The sequence below is a fragment of the Panulirus ornatus genome, chromosome 23 (assembly GCF_036320965.1).
Source record: "Panulirus ornatus isolate Po-2019 chromosome 23, ASM3632096v1, whole genome shotgun sequence".
NCBI lineage: Eukaryota > Metazoa > Arthropoda > Malacostraca > Decapoda > Palinuridae > Panulirus > Panulirus ornatus.
This window is the reverse complement of record NC_092246.1, coordinates 18,530,863-18,556,528: the sequence shown is the minus strand read 5'-3', so window position 1 is coordinate 18,556,528 and position 25,666 is coordinate 18,530,863. Positions and strand designations below refer to the sequence as shown.

The 25,666-nt window shown below is 46.6% G+C and overlaps 1 protein-coding gene across 4 annotated transcripts in view; it reads left to right on the top strand.

The window, feature by feature from the left end:
* LOC139756854 (clarin-2) overlaps nt 1-25,666 on the top strand; it is an 89,018-nt gene that overhangs the window by 53,440 nt on the left and 9,912 nt on the right. The window contains exon 1 of one of the 4 annotated variants that reach the window (XM_071676682.1): nt 17,082-17,165. The exons of 1 other annotated variant lie outside the window; for it this stretch is intronic. The gene's annotated coding sequence lies outside the window, so the exon portion shown is untranslated. Of the gene's footprint in view, nt 1-17,081; nt 17,217-25,666 lie in introns of those variants that run through there. 2 more of the 4 variants (XM_071676683.1, XM_071676681.1) reach the window with 2 other exon arrangements.

The window sequence follows — 25,666 nt, the reverse complement described above, 5'->3', positions numbered from 1 at the left end:
AGAGAGAGAGAGAGAGAGGTTGTGTAGGGTCAGTGTGTGTGTGTGTGTGTGTGTGTGTGTGTGTGTGTGTGGTAGAAGTGGGGAGGTAGAGAGCGACAGGAACATTACGAAATATCTCTAGCTGAAGGCAGAGAGACTGTGGTCGACGCTTTAAGGAAGACCTCATCTTTACCTCCTCCCTGTAGACTGGAACTTAAAGCCAACCCATGTAGGTCTGCAGGTCTGGAGGCCATGCTGTAGTAGGAGTTCACGCAGCTGGAAGATTCGGACGGATACGGTGAAGTGGGCGGCGAAGTCGGGACCCGCGTCACGCACGGGCCCCAGTAGACGCCACATTCCCATGACGCAGGGCGCGGCTCGATGACTCCAGTAATCGCGAGAGACTCCCAACCTTCCGTTGTGGAACGTCCACACTGTAGCACTGTAGCACACTGAGTCCACGGGGAAATGAAACACGATAAGTTCCCAAGTGCACTTTCGTGTAATAATAACATCATCAGGGGAGATACAAGATTCGGGCAGTAACTTGTTTACCAAATGATGTCCTAGCTACGCCTCTTTATTGCATATCAAATGATTTTATATTTCTTTCTTGTATCTCCTCTGATGATGTGATTATTACACGAAAGTGCACTTGGGAACTTATCGTGTTTCAATTTCCCCGTGGACTCATTAGGAATGTTCCTTCTTATGTAGACGTGGTTATGTCTTCTGAAAGATCACTGGTTAATGTATTAATTCACTCTTTTATTTCCCTACTGTCTCTTTTTCTTTAGAATTTTTGGAACGTCTCTTCAGAGCTTCTTCTCATTGTTGAGCTGGCTGATGCTTCATGCAGGTGGCGTCAAGGCGCCTTCGTTGTCTTGACCTACGCTGGCTCAGCATGACTACTGGTTTAGTCTTTTATTGTCTTCATTTTTCTATCTATATTTTTGCTTCTAGTTTCCTGATTTCGTGCGATAACGCCGACCTAATCGCTGTGACATACATCATGTCACATTGTAACAGTTTAGCTCGAGAGTACTTACTAAAGCACAGCACCGTAACGTAACGTAACGCAATTTGTCAGATTGTAGGACCCTGCAACCACAGGGAGTCGTGACCACACGGGGCCGTGACCACAGGTGGGGGGCCGTGACCACAGGTGGGGGGGGCCGTGACCACAGGTGGGGGGGGGGGCGTGACCACAGGGGGGAGGGAAACCGTGACCACAGGGTGTGTGGTGGAGAACGTGATGGACTGGTAGCGGCTCCGTCATCCGGCATCTGGTGAAGGGTTTCATGGAGGATGAGGTGTGAGCAGATTGATAGATGAGAGTGTTACGTATAGAGGAAAGTAATGATGCCTTGTTATACTCTGAAGACGTGAAGTTCAGGAATGGACGTATGTCACTTTTGTTCTATTCTCAGATGAAGAATTAAAGCTACGTACAAAAAAGTATTATCGTTCCAAGCTGACCCACTTGATGCTAATGAATTTCCCAAGATATAATGCTCACACAAAAGGCCCTCTATCCTGTGTGCTTCCATCGACGCCCCTGCCTCACCGTGTGTGCCCAGCAACCTCAGCTCCGCTGCTGCTGCTCCTCCTCTCCTCTTCCTCCTCCTCCTGCCGTAAAACAGTTCGCCAGAAATATGGCAGCGGTGCTCAGATAGCTCGGCCATCGGAGCGTGAACCAACAGTTACTATGGCCGGGTCCTGATGGCCCTCTAGCAGAGTATTGGTCCCAAACGGGAAACGAATTTTCGACTAGAGGGACTGAGAGCTTCCCTGTTGCCTCAGAGGGCGCGCGCCCCACACACACACACATGCACAGACTGGCCGGTATAAAGAGGACGGATCAAGTGAGAGGATAGGTGAATGGTGCAACAGAGCTCGCAAACAGATGAATCGCGATAGCGAGAGAGAGCCATTGGTAGCGCCTATCTCTAATGATAACAACAAGACTCATCCGGCGAAATAAGGGAGAGATAGTCCTGTACTCACACACACACACACACACACACACACACACACTGTTACTGGTATTCTCTCTAATGGGTTACCGGGCAAAAACAGATACAGGCAACCCTGTATAAGTAAAACAGTAGACACAAGAGGAAAAACGGGAAGAGGAGGGATGTTCACCTCTCCATCACAACCTCCTTGGCTCTTGCATCAGCCAATGGTGATAAGATCTCGGGGCATCTGCAGAGGTCAAGTGGTTCGTTGGTCTCCATAAACTCCCATCCTCATTCTGTAAACAGTTCTATAACTGTGGTTACGATACGTGTGTGACATTTACACTTTTCATCTACATAGTTCAGAATTAGTAAATACATGATTTACAAAGAGGTGAGGCTGTTTTAGTTACCACTACTGTTACTTCAGACTCGAAGCTGTAGGAGGCCTAGATGCATGTTGAAAGTTTTCAGGAGAGTCATATTCAACTACTCATATTTCTTTTTTCTCTCGTCTCTTGACCTTGATGGAATGACTCCTTGAGCACGACTGTGCCTTCTAACCCTCATGGATTAGGTCAAGGGCGAGGGGGGGATATCATAATCAAGGGTCGTACCGTTATAGTTAAGGGTCGTACTCGTTCCATCGACCTCAAGGGAGCTTCATATTATGCTCATCACTGCACGAAAAGTCTTACTGTGGTGTTACGAACGTCACTATCTTAGTTGAGGCTTGGTTGATCCCTGGCGAGGATGATGGCTGGGACACACTCACGCGGGGGAGGACAGGAACATGAAAGTGAGGAACATGAGAAGGTCATGTTTCTCACACCACCACGCGAGGAAAGTGAGGATTATGAGGTCACACACACACACACACACACATTCAAGGCGTGAAGGTGAGTCATGCCTTGACATGGGAAAGTGAAAGGGGACATGAGAGATGTGGCGCTCTTTAGGGAAGGCGGAGAAGAAACATGGGAAGGTCAGGCACCTGTTGTGACACATCACCATTGCTGCCAAACCGCGACTCCAGATGAAGATGATTGGTCACATGACCAGCAGTAATTCACTCGAGTCTTTCCCTCATTGTAATCGATCTTTTTTTTTGTATCTGGTGGCACGTGTAGAATGGTCATCTTGGGGATGGACTTTGAAACGATTACTCTTCATCAGGTAAACGAAATTTGAGCACGACGGTACGTATCCTTCAGCACGACGGTACGTATCCTTCAACACGACGGTACGTATCCTTCAACACGACGGTACGTATCCTTCAACACGACGGTACGTATCCTTCAACACGACGGTACGTATCCTTCAACACGACGGTACGTATCCTTCAACACGACGGTACGTATCCTTCAACACGACGGTACGTATCCTTCAACACGACGGTACGTATCCTTCAACACGACGGTACGTATCCTTCAACACGACGGTACGTATCCTTCAACACGACGGTACGTATCCTTCAACACGACGGTACGTATCCTTCAACACGACGGTACGTATCCTTCAACACGACGGTACGTATCCTTCAACACGACGGTACGTATCCTTCAACACGACGGTACGTATCCTTCAACACGACGGTACGTATCCTTCAACACGACGGTACGTATCCTTCAACACGACGGTACGTATCCTTCAACACGACGGTACGTATCCTTCAACACGACGGTACGTATCCTTCAACACGACGGTACGTATCCTTCAACACGACGGTACGTATCCTTCAACACGACGGTACGTATCCTTCAACACGACGGTACGTATCCTTCAACACGACGGTACGTATCCTTCAACACGACGGTACGTATCCTTCAACACGACGGTACGTATCCTTCAACACGACGGTACGTATCCTTCAACACGACGGTACGTATCCTTCAACACGACGGTACGTATCCTTCAACACGACGGTACGTATCCTTCAACACGACGGTACGTATCCTTCAACACGACGGTACGTATCCTTCAACACGACGGTACGTATCCTTCAACACGACGGTACGTATCCTTCAACACGACGGTACGTATCCTTCAACACGACGGTACGTATCCTTCAACACGACGGTACGTATCCTTCAACACGACGGTACGTATCCTTCAACACGACGGTACGTATCCTTCAACACGACGGTACGTATCCTTCAACACGACGGTACGTATCCTTCAACACGACGGTACGTATCCTTCAACACGACGGTACGTATCCTTCAACACGACGGTACGTATCCTTCAACACGACGGTACGTATCCTTCAACACGACGGTACGTATCCTTCAACACGACGGTACGTATCCTTCAACACGACGGTACGTATCCTTCAACACGACGGTACGTATCCTTCAACACGACGGTACGTATCCTTCAACACGACGGTACGTATCCTTCAACACGACGGTACGTATCCTTCAACACGACGGTACGTATCCTTCAACACGACGGTACGTATCCTTCAACACGACGGTACGTATCCTTCAACACGACGGTACGTATCCTTCAACACGACGGTACGTATCCTTCAACACGACGGTACGTATCCTTCAACACGACGGTACGTATCCTTCAACACGACGGTACGTATCCTTCAACACGACGGTACGTATCCTTCAACACGACGGTACGTATCCTTCAACACGACGGTACGTATCCTTCAACACGACGGTACGTATCCTTCAACACGACGGTACGTATCCTTCAACACGACGGTACGTATCCTTCAACACGACGGTACGTATCCTTCAACACGACGGTACGTATCCTTCAACACGACGGTACGTATCCTTCAACACGACGGTACGTATCCTTCAACACGACGGTACGTATCCTTCAACACGACGGTACGTATCCTTCAACACGACGGTACGTATCCTTCAACACGACGGTACGTATCCTTCAACACGACGGTACGTATCCTTCAACACGACGGTACGTATCCTTCAACACGACGGTACGTATCCTTCAACACGACGGTACGTATCCTTCAACACGACGGTACGTATCCTTCAACACGACGGTACGTATCCTTCAACACGACGGTACGTATCCTTCAACACGACGGTACGTATCCTTCAACACGACGGTACGTATCCTTCAACACGACGGTACGTATCCTTCAACACGACGGTACGTATCCTTCAACACGACGGTACGTATCCTTCAACACGACGGTACGTATCCTTCAACACGACGGTACGTATCCTTCAACACGACGGTACGTATCCTTCAACACGACGGTACGTATCCTTCAACACGACGGTACGTATCCTTCAACACGACGGTACGTATCCTTCAACACGACGGTACGTATCCTTCAACACGACGGTACGTATCCTTCAACACGACGGTACGTATCCTTCAACACGACGGTACGTATCCTTCAACACGACGGTACGTATCCTTCAACACGACGGTACGTATCCTTCAACACGACGGTACGTATCCTTCAACACGACGGTACGTATCCTTCAACACGACGGTACGTATCCTTCAACACGACGGTACGTATCCTTCAACACGACGGTACGTATCCTTCAACACGACGGTACGTATCCTTCAACACGACGGTACGTATCCTTCAACACGACGGTACGTATCCTTCAACACGACGGTACGTATCCTTCAACACGACGGTACGTATCCTTCAACACGACGGTACGTATCCTTCAACACGACGGTACGTATCCTTCAACACGACGGTACGTATCCTTCAACACGACGGTACGTATCCTTCAACACGACGGTACGTATCCTTCAACACGACGGTACGTATCCTTCAACACGACGGTACGTATCCTTCAACACGACGGTACGTATCCTTCAACACGACGGTACGTATCCTTCAACACGACGGTACGTATCCTTCAACACGACGGTACGTATCCTTCAACACGACGGTACGTATCCTTCAACACGACGGTACGTATCCTTCAACACGACGGTACGTATCCTTCAACACGACGGTACGTATCCTTCAACACGACGGTACGTATCCTTCAACACGACGGTACGTATCCTTCAACACGACGGTACGTATCCTTCAACACGACGGTACGTATCCTTCAACACGACGGTACGTATCCTTCAACACGACGGTACGTATCCTTCAACACGACGGTACGTATCCTTCAACACGACGGTACGTATCCTTCAACACGACGGTACGTATCCTTCAACACGACGGTACGTATCCTTCAACACGACGGTACGTATCCTTCAACACGACGGTACGTATCCTTCAACACGACGGTACGTATCCTTCAACACGACGGTACGTATCCTTCAACACGACGGTACGTATCCTTCAACACGACGGTACGTATCCTTCAACACGACGGTACGTATCCTTCAACACGACGGTACGTATCCTTCAACACGACGGTACGTATCCTTCAACACGACGGTACGTATCCTTCAACACGACGGTACGTATCCTTCAACACGACGGTACGTATCCTTCAACACGACGGTACGTATCCTTCAACACGACGGTACGTATCCTTCAACACGACGGTACGTATCCTTCAACACGACGGTACGTATCCTTCAACACGACGGTACGTATCCTTCAACACGACGGTACGTATCCTTCAACACGACGGTACGTATCCTTCAACACGACGGTACGTATCCTTCAACACGACGGTACGTATCCTTCAACACGACGGTACGTATCCTTCAACACGACGGTACGTATCCTTCAACACGACGGTACGTATCCTTCAACACGACGGTACGTATCCTTCAACACGACGGTACGTATCCTTCAACACGACGGTACGTATCCTTCAACACGACGGTACGTATCCTTCAACACGACGGTACGTATCCTTCAACACGACGGTACGTATCCTTCAACACGACGGTACGTATCCTTCAACACGACGGTACGTATCCTTCAACACGACGGTACGTATCCTTCAACACGACGGTACGTATCCTTCAACACGACGGTACGTATCCTTCAACACGACGGTACGTATCCTTCAACACGACGGTACGTATCCTTCAACACGACGGTACGTATCCTTCAACACGACGGTACGTATCCTTCAACACGACGGTACGTATCCTTCAACACGACGGTACGTATCCTTCAACACGACGGTACGTATCCTTCAACACGACGGTACGTATCCTTCAACACGACGGTACGTATCCTTCAACACGACGGTACGTATCCTTCAACACGACGGTACGTATCCTTCAACACGACGGTACGTATCCTTCAACACGACGGTACGTATCCTTCAACACGACGGTACGTATCCTTCAACACGACGGTACGTATCCTTCAACACGACGGTACGTATCCTTCAACACGACGGTACGTATCCTTCAACACGACGGTACGTATCCTTCAACACGACGGTACGTATCCTTCAACACGACGGTACGTATCCTTCAACACGACGGTACGTATCCTTCAACACGACGGTACGTATCCTTCAACACGACGGTACGTATCCTTCAACACGACGGTACGTATCCTTCAACACGACGGTACGTATCCTTCAACACGACGGTACGTATCCTTCAACACGACGGTACGTATCCTTCAACACGACGGTACGTATCCTTCAACACGACGGTACGTATCCTTCAACACGACGGTACGTATCCTTCAACACGACGGTACGTATCCTTCAACACGACGGTACGTATCCTTCAACACGACGGTACGTATCCTTCAACACGACGGTACGTATCCTTCAACACGACGGTACGTATCCTTCAACACGACGGTACGTATCCTTCAACACGACGGTACGTATCCTTCAACACGACGGTACGTATCCTTCAACACGACGGTACGTATCCTTCAACACGACGGTACGTATCCTTCAACACGACGGTACGTATCCTTCAACACGACGGTACGTATCCTTCAACACGACGGTACGTATCCTTCAACACGACGGTACGTATCCTTCAACACGACGGTACGTATCCTTCAACACGACGGTACGTATCCTTCAACACGACGGTACGTATCCTTCAACACGACGGTACGTATCCTTCAACACGACGGTACGTATCCTTCAACACGACGGTACGTATCCTTCAACACGACGGTACGTATCCTTCAACACGACGGTACGTATCCTTCAACACGACGGTACGTATCCTTCAACACGACGGTACGTATCCTTCAACACGACGGTACGTATCCTTCAACACGACGGTACGTATCCTTCAACACGACGGTACGTATCCTTCAACACGACGGTACGTATCCTTCAACACGACGGTACGTATCCTTCAACACGACGGTACGTATCCTTCAACACGACGGTACGTATCCTTCAACACGACGGTACGTATCCTTCAACACGACGGTACGTATCCTTCAACACGACGGTACGTATCCTTCAACACGACGGTACGTATCCTTCAACACGACGGTACGTATCCTTCAACACGACGGTACGTATCCTTCAACACGACGGTACGTATCCTTCAACACGACGGTACGTATCCTTCAACACGACGGTACGTATCCTTCAACACGACGGTACGTATCCTTCAACACGACGGTACGTATCCTTCAACACGACGGTACGTATCCTTCAACACGACGGTACGTATCCTTCAACACGACGGTACGTATCCTTCAACACGACGGTACGTATCCTTCAACACGACGGTACGTATCCTTCAACACGACGGTACGTATCCTTCAACACGACGGTACGTATCCTTCAACACGACGGTACGTATCCTTCAACACGACGGTACGTATCCTTCAACACGACGGTACGTATCCTTCAACACGACGGTACGTATCCTTCAACACGACGGTACGTATCCTTCAACACGACGGTACGTATCCTTCAACACGACGGTACGTATCCTTCAACACGACGGTACGTATCCTTCAACACGACGGTACGTATCCTTCAACACGACGGTACGTATCCTTCAACACGACGGTACGTATCCTTCAACACGACGGTACGTATCCTTCAACACGACGGTACGTATCCTTCAACACGACGGTACGTATCCTTCAACACGACGGTACGTATCCTTCAACACGACGGTACGTATCCTTCAACACGACGGTACGTATCCTTCAACACGACGGTACGTATCCTTCAACACGACGGTACGTATCCTTCAACACGACGGTACGTATCCTTCAACACGACGGTACGTATCCTTCAACACGACGGTACGTATCCTTCAACACGACGGTACGTATCCTTCAACACGACGGTACGTATCCTTCAACACGACGGTACGTATCCTTCAACACGACGGTACGTATCCTTCAACACGACGGTACGTATCCTTCAACACGACGGTACGTATCCTTCAACACGACGGTACGTATCCTTCAACACGACGGTACGTATCCTTCAACACGACGGTACGTATCCTTCAACACGACGGTACGTATCCTTCAACACGACGGTACGTATCCTTCAACACGACGGTACGTATCCTTCAACACGACGGTACGTATCCTTCAACACGACGGTACGTATCCTTCAACACGACGGTACGTATCCTTCAACACGACGGTACGTATCCTTCAACACGACGGTACGTATCCTTCAACACGACGGTACGTATCCTTCAACACGACGGTACGTATCCTTCAACACGACGGTACGTATCCTTCAACACGACGGTACGTATCCTTCAACACGACGGTACGTATCCTTCAACACGACGGTACGTATCCTTCAACACGACGGTACGTATCCTTCAACACGACGGTACGTATCCTTCAACACGACGGTACGTATCCTTCAACACGACGGTACGTATCCTTCAACACGACGGTACGTATCCTTCAACACGACGGTACGTATCCTTCAACACGACGGTACGTATCCTTCAACACGACGGTACGTATCCTTCAACACGACGGTACGTATCCTTCAACACGACGGTACGTATCCTTCAACACGACGGTACGTATCCTTCAACACGACGGTACGTATCCTTCAACACGACGGTACGTATCCTTCAACACGACGGTACGTATCCTTCAACACGACGGTACGTATCCTTCAACACGACGGTACGTATCCTTCAACACGACGGTACGTATCCTTCAACACGACGGTACGTATCCTTCAACACGACGGTACGTATCCTTCAACACGACGGTACGTATCCTTCAACACGACGGTACGTATCCTTCAACACGACGGTACGTATCCTTCAACACGACGGTACGTATCCTTCAACACGACGGTACGTATCCTTCAACACGACGGTACGTATCCTTCAACACGACGGTACGTATCCTTCAACACGACGGTACGTATCCTTCAACACGACGGTACGTATCCTTCAACACGACGGTACGTATCCTTCAACACGACGGTACGTATCCTTCAACACGACGGTACGTATCCTTCAACACGACGGTACGTATCCTTCAACACGACGGTACGTATCCTTCAACACGACGGTACGTATCCTTCAACACGACGGTACGTATCCTTCAACACGACGGTACGTATCCTTCAACACGACGGTACGTATCCTTCAACACGACGGTACGTATCCTTCAACACGACGGTACGTATCCTTCAACACGACGGTACGTATCCTTCAACACGACGGTACGTATCCTTCAACACGACGGTACGTATCCTTCAACACGACGGTACGTATCCTTCAACACGACGGTACGTATCCTTCAACACGACGGTACGTATCCTTCAACACGACGGTACGTATCCTTCAACACGACGGTACGTATCCTTCAACACGACGGTACGTATCCTTCAACACGACGGTACGTATCCTTCAACACGACGGTACGTATCCTTCAACACGACGGTACGTATCCTTCAACACGACGGTACGTATCCTTCAACACGACGGTACGTATCCTTCAACACGACGGTACGTATCCTTCAACACGACGGTACGTATCCTTCAACACGACGGTACGTATCCTTCAACACGACGGTACGTATCCTTCAACACGACGGTACGTATCCTTCAACACGACGGTACGTATCCTTCAACACGACGGTACGTATCCTTCAACACGACGGTACGTATCCTTCAACACGACGGTACGTATCCTTCAACACGACGGTACGTATCCTTCAACACGACGGTACGTATCCTTCAACACGACGGTACGTATCCTTCAACACGACGGTACGTATCCTTCAACACGACGGTACGTATCCTTCAACACGACGGTACGTATCCTTCAACACGACGGTACGTATCCTTCAACACGACGGTACGTATCCTTCAACACGACGGTACGTATCCTTCAACACGACGGTACGTATCCTTCAACACGACGGTACGTATCCTTCAACACGACGGTACGTATCCTTCAACACGACGGCAGACCGTGGCTGACACTGCTGGCTGGATGGCAGCACACTGGCTGATAACATCCTCCACGGCTGACACTGGATGTCAGCACACTGCCTGATAACTTCCTCCACGGCTGACACTGGATATCAGCACACTGGCTGATAACATCCTCCACGGCTGACACTGGATACCAGCACACTGGCTGATAACATCCTCCACGGCTGACGCTGGATGTCAGCACATCGTCTGACGGCAACATCCATTGGCTGACATCGTCTAGAAAGTCGCTGACAGCGCAGAAAGCCAAGATGCCCTCACCCTCGGCATCTAGAAATGCATCCTTGTCGAATCATTGAGTCGCGTCTGAAACAGAGATAAGGGTAGAAAATCAAATAGATAATCTGGGGATTAAATAGATAATCTGGGGATGAAATAGATAGTCTGGGGATGAAATAGATAGTCTGGGGATGAAATAGATAATCTGGGGATGAAATAGATAATCTGGGGATGAAATAGATAATCTGGGGATGAAATAGATAGTCTGGGGATGAAATAGATAGTCTGGGGATGAAATAGATAATCTGGGGATGAAATAGATAGTCTGGGGATGAAATAGATAATCTGGGGATGAAATAGATAATCTGGGGATGAAAGAGATAATTTGGGGATTAGGTATTTCTATCAATGCAGATGAAGCAAAACATATACATGTGTTCAAAATGATTTATTTGAGTTTTTGATGATTTTTTTTTTGTGTGTGTTATGAAGGACTTCCCAATTAGTGTAACCCCCCCAAAAAAAAATGAAATAAATTAATTTCGTTCATTCTTTGATCTACCAATGTGATGATCGTGAATTTGGACCACATTTTCCTCTCTTTATCCACATCCTGTCACAGCGTCACAGCAGGAACGTCATTTGTCCATCACTTTTGCGAAAGAGATGTGGAGAGAATAGAATTTATATGTGATTACTATAATCTGTGTCACTCATGGCGCTGCCTCGTGTTATGTGTGGATACTAAAATCTATGGCTCACATAACGCGCCTTGTGTTATGTGATTACCAGCATCTGTGTCTCACATAACGCGTCTTGTGTCATGTGATTACCAGCATCTGTGTCTCACATATCGCGTCTTGTGTCATGTGATTACCAGCATCTGTGTCTCACATTACGCGCCTTGTGTTATGTGGTTACCAGCATCTGTGTCTCACATTACGCGTCTTGTGTCATGTGATTACCAGCGTCTGTGTCTCACATTACGCGCCTTGTGTTATGTGATTACCAGCATCTGTGTCTCACATTACGCGTCTTGTGTCATGTGATTACCAGCATGTGTGTCTCACATAACGCGTCTTGTGTCATGTGATTACCAGCATCTATGGCTCACATAACGCGCCTTGTGTTATGTGATTACCAGCATCTGTGTCTCACATAACGCGTCTTGTGTCATGTGATTACCAGCATCTATGGCTCACATAACGCGCCTTGTGTTATGTGATTACCAGCATCTGTACCTCAAATAATACGCCCTGCGTAATTCTGCATTTCATCTACTCCATTCTGGGTTGCTTCGTTTTTTCGTGTCTTTCTCCTTCTGTCTTTCCAGCAATAATAGCCAAGCGCCTTTTATTCATGGACTGACTCACCACGAAATTCAGCCAAGACCTGCCTTCGACAAGCACTCATAGACAAAAGCATCAGAATCAACATGTTTATCTGTAAGGTGGGAGATGGTATTACATGTAGATCATTGGATTGGGCGATAGATAAGCACAAGATATCATATCTTGTCTCGTGAGTGAATGAGTGGGAATAGATGGAGTTTCATTATCCTGCGACATATGATCAGTATTCGACATTCATTGGTCCAAAATCCGACTTGACATACGTCGCGATAAGTCAGCATTCATCATTGGTCGTGAGTCGTAGATACAGAACCGCTTCTTAAGCTGATTGGCTCACAAAGAAAGCTAAATCACGAGTCAAAACAACGAACCTCCTTAAATCACGAACTTCCTGAAAACTAATTACTTCTCGCTGCGAAAATTCCAACTATTTTCTCTCTCATATATTTCGTAAAACTCAAGTACTTGAAGAAGAGCTCAAGTTGTAGCTTGAGGATGATACTTTGTCGATTTCGTAATAGTCAAGTACTTGAAGAAGAGCTCAAGTTGTGACTTGAGGGTGATACTTCATCGATTTCGTAAAAGTCAAGTACTTGAAGAAGAGCTCAAGTTATAACTTGAGGGTGATACTTCATCGATTTCGTAAAAGTCAAGTACTTGAAGAAGAGCTCAAGTTATAACTAGAGGATGATACTTCATCGATTTCGTAAAATTCATGTACTTGAAGAAGAGCTCAAGTTATAACTAGAGGATGATACTTCATCGATTTCGTAAAAGTCATGTACTTGAAGAGGAGCTCAAGTTATAACTTGAGGATGATACTTCATCGATTTTGTAAAAGTCATGTACTTGAAGAAGAGCTCAAGTTATGACTTGAGGATGATACTATGTCGACTGTTTACGGCTTGAGGAGCGGGCTTGGCACGTTTTCCTCCGTACAGAATATGTACGATGACGTCTTCGTTTGGTATGAGGAACTGAACCATTCACTGGAAGAAGGATGATGAGGACAAAGGTTTTTTCCGCACCAGCAACCCACACGCTTTTGACTCCTTATCAGATGACTGTCATTACTAGATGATAAGTTATGTCGAGGCCTCTGCGTACTGTGCTCAACAAAAGGAATTCTTGGAATCGAAGCGTACAGCCACCTGACGTACATAAAAAGGGGACTGGAAAACAGTGTGTATCGATAGCATGTTTTTTCTTCATAGTTACCCCTGGAACCATTTCTATGAACGAGTCTTAATGTTTTCCTGGATCCTCTCCAAAGGATCCTGTAGCTCAAGGCTGCGCTATTTCCCAGTAGCAGGGAAATGCAGACCCCTTTAGAGTGAGGAGTTTCTTTGACGGGACTGTGCTGTTCTGGTGATGCAGAGCATCGTCAAAGGCGACGTTTCACTGGCTGTGTAACCGCGTGCAGGCGGAATCCGGTAACACCAGTTATTCTATCCATAAGGAATATAACATCTGCCTAATCCCACTGAAAAAAAAAAAATAAATGAAGCATTTTGAGGAGTGTTGAAGACTATTGAAAGGGTCAACTATCTATCGACTGAGCATCGACGAATGCTAATTGGAATGGGGGGGGGGGGGGTGTGGGGATGGAGGGGGTTAACTACCAATATCGCTTGATCAACCGGAAGCAATTATGAATTTAATTGTGGAATTTACTGAGGAAGTTTCTACATTCATCTGATTTTGTGACTTAGTGTGAAAGTTGGGAGGCACTAATTAGGAAGTGTGTGTGTGTGTGTGTGTGTGTGTGTGTGTGTGTGTGTGTGTGTGTGTGTGTATGCAGGAACAAGACGAAACTAAGGTAGAGAAAACTCACAGTTCCATTCAGGGACACGTAAGGGTGAAGCTGGTAAAACACACACAAGGCATATAGTCAGCTTCTTGCCCCACCTTACGTGACACACACACACACACACACACACACTGGTGGACTACCCCCGTCCACCATGTGTGTCTAACCACATGGGCAACCTCTCCACTCTCGATCGCACGTATACCAAATCCCTGGAAGGGATTACTTGAAAGAGATCCATGAACATTTTCTCAACAGTGGAACTCTTTTATCTTCAATATAACACGACAGTGGATACGCTAAAAAGGAGACTTTGGATGTTATTAGGGGTTCAGCGTCGTAGATATTCTTAAACATTTAATTCAAAGACCAGTTATCAACTCTTTGTTTTTTTCTATAACTGTTTTACGACCTCTTGAAGTGGCAGTTTTTGTACAAAATGAGCTGTCTTGCAGTTAGATGATTCGGTAATGTCAAGTCGGCACAGAAATCTAGGAGGAAGAATCATATTTTCTAAATCTAATTTACACTGGAAAATATACAGAGGAAAGTATAATATTAGATATCAAAAATATGATACGTCTCTCTGTTATCTTTAGACTTATCTACAGTCCCAAACGTTTTCGAAATAGATCAGAGTATAAGATTTTGATATGTGGGACATATACCACATCATCCACCCCTGTAACATATCCTCAGGGGTATACACTGGGTATACAAGTATACTGTAAACCTGTATGTGTTTTTTCTAATCATTCATCGACACATCGATATATGATATACTGACATATTTACCTTAAGGATGATGAAGGCCGTGATGATACGAACCAGGAGTGCTTCGGTATTCTAATGAACCCATGAACGACACAGTGTCAGGTCGGGAGTGAAGCATGGTGATAAGGAATGGCACGGATGAGTGAGTAGTGAGTGAAGCATCTGTGAGGTTCGGATAGTTTGGGCTGGGTAATAGCGTGATTCACGATGAGTGAGTGTGTGTGATTACAGTGCGAATGAGAGTAGTCAGGGCCAGACGTTACGGTGTATTATGCACTGTTCACTTCCCGTTTTCTCTCTCTCTCCGGCAGCTGCTTCGGAGAATTGTGTGAACCAGTGTTTGAGTCACTGGTATGAGTCAGCGCAGTGGTTCATGTGTGTACGTGTACACCAGTGTGTGTGTGTGTGATGTGTGTGTGTGTGTGTGATGGGATATTGACATCTGGAGGGATATATATATATAGAACAGAAAACGAGAGACGACTTAAAAACTTTAAAACTGGGAAAGACATAAAAAATACACCGTACTCTCAGGAACATAATCTATCGAAGACCGATCGCATGTAACTATGGTATAATATCACAACCTTCGAAAAGTTGCAAACTAGAAGAAAAAAAATAAAACTTGAACTAGGAAAGAAATGTCCTTTCATTTCACAGATGGTCTGTGAATGAAACTAATCCAAAAAACACCACGAAAACATTTCCATGTTTGATTTCTCCTCTACGGACATTTAAAGCAAAATTGTTACATTTATTTTCAATCTTTCAATCGCTTGTCGTTGGCATTATTATTTTTTACACTGCCTGGCCATTACTCCTCCTCTTGATTCACTATCAGTCACTTATCGCCCACTGATATATATATATAGCCAGCCCCACCATCCCTCTCCTCTCCCTTCCCCCAGCGATGGTTGGCAGGTACGGTGGCGAATGAGATTCTAATTAATCCCCTTAAGCCCCTACACCTGTGGACGGATCTGCTGTTTCTGAGATAAATCTTGGCTGAACTCTGGTCATCGCCGAGGGGCGAGGAACTCCACGAGACGTACCGTTTGCTGGCTTCCCAATCTGCCCTCGTATGAACTGAGGGTTGGAGTATAAGAGGAAATGCCATGTTTTGGAAGAGTGCACACGGCAGAACTCTGAGTCATAAGCAGAATCAGCAAACCCTCACCGTCACCAGCATGGCATTCTGGTTGGAATTGGAATCCATTAAATGATGCATGTCAAGTACGCCTTTGGTGACGTGGTCTTATTCTCCTTGCCTATAGTCTTCTTATACAGATGACGTCAGTGATGCAGGCTACCCGTTGCCAATCACCTCTCGAGCAAACCGTCATACATCTGGCAGTGTACAAGAACTTGGGTGTGCAAGTCTTCGTTTGTCACACGCTATGTACAGTCAAGATTTAAACAACCAAACAAACGAACACTCTTTCTAAACCAAACAAACTTAATAAATAACACAAATCGACCTTTTTGCCAGTAGAGTGTCTTAACATTGCATACACTACGTTGAAGAAGATAGCATACATGTTACATTACCTAGTTATTTCTTAAAAAAAAAAGTTCAATACTGGGTTACGTTATCTAGGAGATAAGAAGATAAGGTATATCTACATGGCAGTGTGCTGGTGGGAGTATATCGCGAGTGTTTCACCATCTATAGTGTCGGGCCAAGACGCAACCTGGCTTAAAGTATGGAAGGAGAAAGTGGAAGTGCCGGATAGCCAATGGATAATGGACACAGTGAGATGCGCAAGACGAAGGATGATGTTAATATCACAGTGTGGGACAGAACAAGGAGTGGAAAAGATGGTGTGGAAAGTCGTGTGCATACAAACTACCGAGGATGGTGATGTGAATATAGAAAAACACTAAATGTTGTCTAAGGGTCGATGACTTGGAAAAGAAGATTGTATTTTGTGTGACAGAGAGATATATAAAGGGAAGAATCATGAAAGGCAACTGAGCAAAGGTGGCATCCATGTTGGGAAGGGAGGGCAGATGCCACCATCTGCTATAACGCCACAGCTGGGCCTCCCTAGTGCCTCACGACCTTTAAAGGGATTTAGGTCTCTTTAAACGCGAAGGATCTCTTTAAGAGAGATGGATTCTTGTGAGAAGGAAGGATATCTCTCAGAGAGACGGGGGTTCTATAGAGAGAGAGGCGGGTCTCTTAGAGAGACGGGAGTCTTCATGAAAAGGACCACTTTAAGAGAGATGGTTCTCTTTAAAAGGGATAGATCCCTAAAGATAGACGGTCCTCTTTAATAGAGACAGATCTATATAAATCATTTAAAAAAAAGTACTGCTTCTCTCACAACACCGTTCGACATGGTTATTTTACACTAACGACAAAATTACATTGTAAATTGCTCTCTGGGGTCGTTCCTGTATCAGAGCCCCAGGTTGTAGTGGTGACTCTGGCACTAGAGCTGGTCTGTCTTTTGCAATACACCATACATTCATCACATCATAAATGGGACGACACATCTGGATGACCTCCTCGTCTTGTTTTCTGTTAGAAACAGGTTTGCTGATCGTCTTCATAGGGTTTTCTTTTCATCAATTCATGCTAAAGTAATTACGCGGATCGTAGATCTGTATATCCTCTTTCATTGGAGATTATCAGTTTATGCATCATATCTTGATAAATGTCTTGAACGAACACGCGTTTAGTAGGATTTCTAGTGAACATATTATAGGGGAAATGTTCCTCGTAATTGCTGGCTTACTTTATAGCCATGGAGGTGCTGATGGCTATGGTAGGTACTGGTGGTGGTACCACACAGTGGTGGTGGTGGTGGTGATCTAGGGAGATGAGGAGGAGGAGGAGGAGGAAAAGGAGGAGAAGGAGGAGGAGGAGATACGAATTCACCATGGGAGAAAGAGGCAGGGTCCTCCGTTTCAATGGATAACCTTAGTATAGTCGATGGAGAGAGACTGTAACCAGGAATCAACACCTCGACCATCGTAATCATCTTTAATCATTAAACTTTCGAGTACAGAAAAATGGTATAAGTGAGTATTGTATAACAACATGAGGGAATGAAGATGAATTGCCTTGCGTAGGTCTGGCACGGTTGGCGCACCTATTCATCATCATGATACAGTGAATTATGACTCTAAACCGACCAAGGAATGTCGTATGGGCACTGGACGTGATCACCTCTCGGGTCAAGGGTCACCCAGCTTACTCTCAGCAATGCTATACGTGGCATCATGACTCAAGGACGGTCGTAGGTAAGATGAGGATGCGATTATCAACTCTAGCGTTGACAGGTGTACACGATAAGCTCTTCCGTCGGTGGATGGAGAGAGACTGTAATCAGGAATCAACACCTGGACCTTCGTAATCATCTTCAATCATTAAACTTTCGAGTACAAAAAAAGATGGTACAAGTGAGTACAACGGTGTGACGCCTGGGTATGGTAGCGTGGCATTTGACCTAACACTTAAGGGTCAGGTCAAAGGTGAGACCAACTTGATCAAGGGGTTGTACGTTCTCTGGAGGTTAAGTCTCAAAGTACCATTAATTCAAACGAAGTCGGTGGATGGGCCACTGGCCCCTTATCATGCACACAGTCATAAAACCCAGTGTGGTTTCACCAGTGATATCTGTAGTCAGTGAGATATGAGGTCCAGCAATCTATGGTTTGAGCCTCAGGACCTTACATGTATAAGCTGGCTTTTGAGGAATTGATTAATAGGAAATCAATAAATTACACCACTTCATCTTAACAACAAATGGTATGAATTGCCTCACAGTCGAACACACTGAAGCATATGTATATGACAGCGCTCCGTACTTATGATAATGGCTTTCAATACAGTCAGAAGCTTCGTATGTGTACTACGAGGACGGAAGAACGTAATCAAAGGTGGAAATCTGGAGCTGATAGGCAGAAAATGTAGGAGAGAGAGAGAGAGAGAGAGAGAGAGAGAGAGAGAGAGAGAGAGAGAGAGAGAGAGAGAGAGAGAGAGAGAGAGAGAGAGAGAGAGAGAGAGAGAGAGAATCAACATACAACAACATACTTGCTTGTAGGAATGGTCGTCAAGAAACACACATACAGGTTGGTTCAGAGGCCGCAACATACACGGACATACAGAATGAATGCGGACATTCAAGCAATCATGAGCACTGGAACCATGTGAAGTGACACACACACACACACACACACACACACACACACACACACACACACACACACACACACACACACACACACACACACACACACACACACTTGAAAACTGTCATTTCCGGGGTCTGCTGGACGAAGGAGGTCGCGGGCTTTGACAGATTACAGCTCAGGGTGGACAAGTATCTCAAAGTTCATGTGAGGCATTCTGGTGATACGATTGTTGCAAGTGGTCAAGCAGAGCTCCTGAAGAAAGGACGTTTCTCTGAAGAGTTTAAAGTGATGTCTCAGGATACAAGGAAGGAGAAAGGGAAGGATAATTTTCCCCGATCTTTTGAAGGATTTTGAGATATTCTTTACCTTCACTCAGATGATGTGACCAACGCAATCAGTGATCTAAAGGAGGACAATAGACGGAATAAACCACTTCAGGCTGAAGCAGAAGCGAAACCTCTCTCGCTCTCTCTCCAATTCAACCCTGCAGCATCGAGTCCCAATGGCAGTGGTGTAACAGCGTCTCGTAAGAGCTCCCATCCTGTTACCCCGACGAAGAACGGTGGACGAAATGAATATATGAGAGACACGTCAGGGGCGCTGACCTACGGCATCTCTCTTCTCTCTCTCTCTCTCTCTCTCTCTCTCTCTCTCTCTCTCTCTCTCTCTCTCTCTCTCTCTCTCTTGCAACAGGAGATAGCCATATGTTGGAAAGAGCCTCAGCCAAGTGGATCTTCAGCTGATAAAGAGTATTGATAAGGAGCCAAATGTACACAGAATAGAAGGAATACAACCCACTGCGGAGAACGAGCCCAGAAATGGTTGTGTCCAGTGCTGGTGTCTTCAGGGTTGTGGGGGAGGAGAGTCGAGGAAAATGTTTCTGCCAAACAATTTCGCTCCGGGAGAAGCAAGAGGGGAAAGTGCTGGCATCGGCTGTGCTCAAGGGACATTAGTTCTCCTGACATCCAAAAGGAAAAATACTCTAACTTGTCACACGAGAATTGAAAGCAGAGGGTAAACGATTGTAGGATTTTCTATGGAGTATACATACGGCTCCCCAGCCATCATCTGAACGAGCTTTGGTGCTGGTGCATTACGTATGAGAGCTGGAGAATAGACGTGAGCGAATGAAGTTCTGTTCTTCGTCGGATTTTAGAACTGCCCCACTAACACGAGTAACGGCGAACAAATATGAAAAGTAAAAAACAAACAAACAAAAAAAAAATACATACGATATCTCCAATGCTTCGCTCTTATCTGAGAAGCCGCCATGTGTTATTGAAAGACTGATAAAGATTATACATTACACCGATAAAGATTATACATTAGACCGATGAAAATTATACATCAGACTGATGAAAATTATACATCAGACTGATGAAAATTATACATTGGACCGATAAAAATTATACATTAGACCGATGAAAATTATACATTAGACCGTTAAAGATTATATATCACCGTATAATCGCATATACTCACATTTCTTCAGTATATTTCTTGAAGGATGTTGGAAGGGTGGACGATATTTCTCCCTATGTGAAATACAGAACATCAATGCTGTTTTTCCGTCATATGTAAGATAAGTTGTACTATATACTTGAGACTTATTCTCACTATTCAGGTACATTTCTTTGTAGTGAATATCTTAATATCTTATTCTCTTGTCATGATATATTCGTTTTTGATATTTTGATGATTTTACACCAGATATCCAGCAATATTATTCTGTTGTCCTGTGGACATGTATGAAACTTTGAGTCGTGGGTGCATGGAGTCCTGGCCTTTTAGGTCCTCTGAATGATGTATACCTAGAATATCTGTCCTCGAAATATGCTTTATCTTTCATTGCGACCTGGTAGTCTCTTCGTTATGAAAGGTATTGGAAAGCAGTCGGTTTACCGAGCTCTGTCCTTCGATGTGAACTTTCCTTTCGCTTCCCTTTTTCTGTGGGAAATGTATAGAGTTGGCATTTTCTATTCGAAGGGGATGTTTACCGCGGAGAAGTTGGTGTGTGTTTATATATATATATATATATATATATATATATATATATATATATATATATATATATATATATATATATATATATATATTTTCTTTTTTTTTTGGTAGGTTCTGCCATCGATGTGGGCATCCTGTGGTTGACTCACCTCTCTCTCTCTCTTTTGCCACCAGCAGCGCATTGCAGTAGTTCGCGTTGCAACCCGCCAATAGAAAGGGCAAGGGTTCGAATCCTAGAGAAGGGGGTAACCGGCTTACAGCCGACACAGCTATGGATTCTTCCCCTCCTGTGGGAGCTTGTCGGTGACTGGGTCCCTGGAACACACAAAAAAGTAATAACACACACACACACACACACACACACACACACACACACACACACACACAGAAACAAAAGACTGAGAGACAGAGAGACAGACGCACTTAAGAATAATCACCTTCGCAATCAAACACACTTAACTTGGCAGTTTAAGTGCCAGTCCTCCCGACCGTATACCACTCAGGCACCACAACAAACCACCCACCCGGGCACTTAACCTTTGACCTCACACATAACAGGATCCTGCTTCTCACAAGCGTGAGTGTAGGTCACCCACCCCCAAGGTAGAAAATCCTTTATGATAATATTTATGATATAAATTCCATGTTGAGGGAAGTTCCCTCAGATGAGCGTGAAGAATGAGAGTTTTGATCGTATTTCAGAGCTTGCGGTTTATACAAAACGGCTTTGAATGCTTTTAGCTCGGGAGAGAGAGAGAGAGAGAGAGAGAGAGAGAGAGAGAGAGAGAGAGAGAGAGAGAGAGAGAGAGAGAGAGAGAGAGAGAGAGAGAGAGAGAGAGAGAGAGAGAGAGAATGGTAGATGTATTCCTACAGTCATGACTTTGTTCATTAGAATATTTGTTTCCGCAAATTTGAAGAAATTTGGCTGATCGATGTGGAGGACGCTGCGAGAATTTCGTCTGTAGTATATATATATTTTTTCCATACCTAATTGCCTTCCCCTCCCTTATGAGGTAGCGTCAGGAACAGACGAACAATGGCCTAGTTTGCACATATATAGTTTCTAGCTGTCATGTATGAAACACCGAAACTAGAGCCTGCTATAAATAGCCAAGACCCATAGGGAGCTCCACAGTTCAAAATGCCCACTTCATATTCCCTGGTTCAGCCTATAGATAACTGCGTCGTCCCCCAGTATACAATGTCGATCCAGTTTATTACATCCCACGCATGCCTCTCACCCTCCTGCATGTTATTGCTCCAATACCTCAAACCTCTTTCACTCCTTTCTTCCATTCCTTCATCGGTCTCCTCATCCCCCTTGCTCCTCCCTCTTCCAACAGATGTAGATCCTCTTCTTCCGTCTCTCTTCACTCATCCTCTCCATATGCAAGAACCAAATCACACGTCGGCCCTTCTCACTCAGACTACGCCCTCTACCGCATCTCTTTCTCTGACGTTTGTATCTTTAAAAACATTAACTCACTTCAACTTTGAAAAAGAGATAAAAAATAAAACTCTGGAAACAATGCTTTCTTAATCTTATCGAAAATGATGGGAGGAAAAAAAAAGATAAATGTGTGAGAGGCTGCAAGTCTCCCAGGGCGAGGAAAAGACGTGGGTCTTGCGTCCTTAACCTGGGAAGGTGTGTGTGTGTGTGTGTGTGTGTGTGTGTGTGTGTGTGTCCGTCCGTCTTGGCGGTGACCTCAGCGAGAAGGCTGATTGCGGACAAACACGGGCGACATTCGCGGTGGTTGCTGAGCCAAGGGGGACTTATGAGAGAGAGAGAGAGAGAGAGAGAGAGAGAGAGAGAGAGAGAGAGAGAGAGAGAGAGAGAGAGAGAGAGAGAGAGAGAGAGAGAGAGAGAGAGAGAGAGAGAGAGAGAGAGAGAGAGAGAGAGAGCGTAGGTTCCTGGTCTACAAGGCTCTTTTCCTCTTTCCCTCTCTCTCCCCCCCTTCTCTCTCTCTCTCTCTCTCTCTCTCTCTCTCTCTCTCTCTCTCTCTCTCTCTCTCTCTCTCTCTCTCTCTCTCTCTCCCTTTATTTTCTCCTGATCATGCACGTCTATATTTATGATACGTTGTGCAACCCTCGCTGGTCTGGTACACCTTGGGGAGGGAGGTTGTCCAGTTAATTTACTCAAGACAAGAGGTTCCCCCAACCACACCCAGTGTTCCCCACCCACACCCTGTGTTCCCCAACACCCACACCCTGTGTTTCCCAAAACCCACATCCTTTGTTCCCCAACACCCACGCCCTGTGTTCCCCCACCCCCACCCTGTGTTCTCCCACCCTCACTCTGTGTTCCCCCACCCTCACTCTGTGTTCCCCCACCCTCACTCTGTGTTCTCCCACCCTCACCCTGTGTTCTCCCACCCTCACCCTGTGTTCCCCAACCCACACCCTGTGTTCCCCACCCTCACCCTGTGTTCCCCCACCCTCACTCTGTGTTCCCCCACCCTCACTCTGTGTTCCCCCACCCTCACTCTGTGTTCCCCCACCCACACCCTGTGTTCCCCACCCTCACCCTGTGTTCTCCCACCCTCACCCTGTGTTCTCCCACCCTCACTCTGTGTTCCCCCACCCTCACTCTGTGTTCCCCCACCCTCACTCTGTGTTCCCCCACCCTCACTCTGTGTTCCCCCACCCACACCCTGTGTTCCCCATCCACACCCTGTGTTCCCCACCCTCACCCTGTGTTCCCCCACCCACACCCTGTGTTCCCCAACACCCACACCCTGTCTGCCATCCTGAAAGACTCAGGGGTCGAAACAGACCTGGGACCCCCTGACATTATATGTTATATCCCACTGACATTACAAGCTATATCCCACTGACATTATACGTTATATCCCACTGACATTACAAGCTATATCCCACTGACTTTACAAGTTATATCCCACTGACATTATATGTTATATCCCACTGACATTTTGCACACGTGGTCTTCACGGTAGATTTTAATCTACGCATTCTACCCAGCCTGTCACTCCAACAAGGTATTTTTATATGCAACCAACCCCATCCTCTAGAGAATTGTACTGTAATTAAAAAAAAAAAACTTTGTCTCGTGTTTTGTGGATTTATTTTCCAAATTTCATATTTTTTTTTTAATAGTTCGTCGGCAGTTATCTCACAAACCCTGTGGAAAGTAATTCAACCTCCCTTCCTCCCTCCTTCCCTCTCTCTCCCTTCCTCCCTCCGCTCCCTCCCTCCCTCTCTCTCTCCCTCCGCTCCCTCCCTCCGCTCCCTCCCTCTCTCCCTCTCTCCCTCTCTCCCTCCCTCCTTCCGCTCCCTCCCTCTCTCCCTCTCTCCCTCCCTCCTTCCGCTCCCTCCCTCTCTCCCTCTCTCCCTCTCTCCCTCCCTCCCTCCCTCCGCTCCCTCCGCTCCCTCCGCTCCCTCCCTCCCTCCCTCCGCTCCCTCCCTCACCCCACCCTAAGCTTTCCAGGATTATGTTCAGGAAGTTCGTCAACAGAGTTTAGGGATGGAGTAAAAAAAAAAAAGAATTTGTCTTAAATAAATACACCATCAAGGAGAGAGAGAGAGAGAGAGAGAGAGAGAGAGAGAGAGAGAGAGAGAGAGAGAGAGAGAGAGAGAGAGAGAGAGAGAGAGAGAGAGAGAGAGAGAGAGAGAGAGAGAGAGATCAGGAAGGCAGGGAGTAAGAGACGAAGGTTGGAGGAGGGTGCGGTGTGACGGGGGGAGGCGCGTGTATCCTCACCACACCATCAGTCACCATACACTCGCCACGCACCAGGTTCAATGAGTGAGTAGTCTTCCCTCCCTCACCACACCATCAGTCACCATACACTCGCCACGCACCAGGTTCAGTGAGTGAGTAGTCTTCCCTCCCTCACCACACCATCAGTCACCATACAAGCGCCAGGTATACAGTGAGCAGCCAGCCTCCTTGACACCATCAGTCACCTTCAATCACACACATAAAAAGAACTCAAAGGAATTACACTGTAAGGTAATCGTTTATCTCGCGGGGAAAAATAATCGACCACAAAAGAATTACTTTGAAACGATGGTCGTTTAGATATAACGGCCGCACCAGG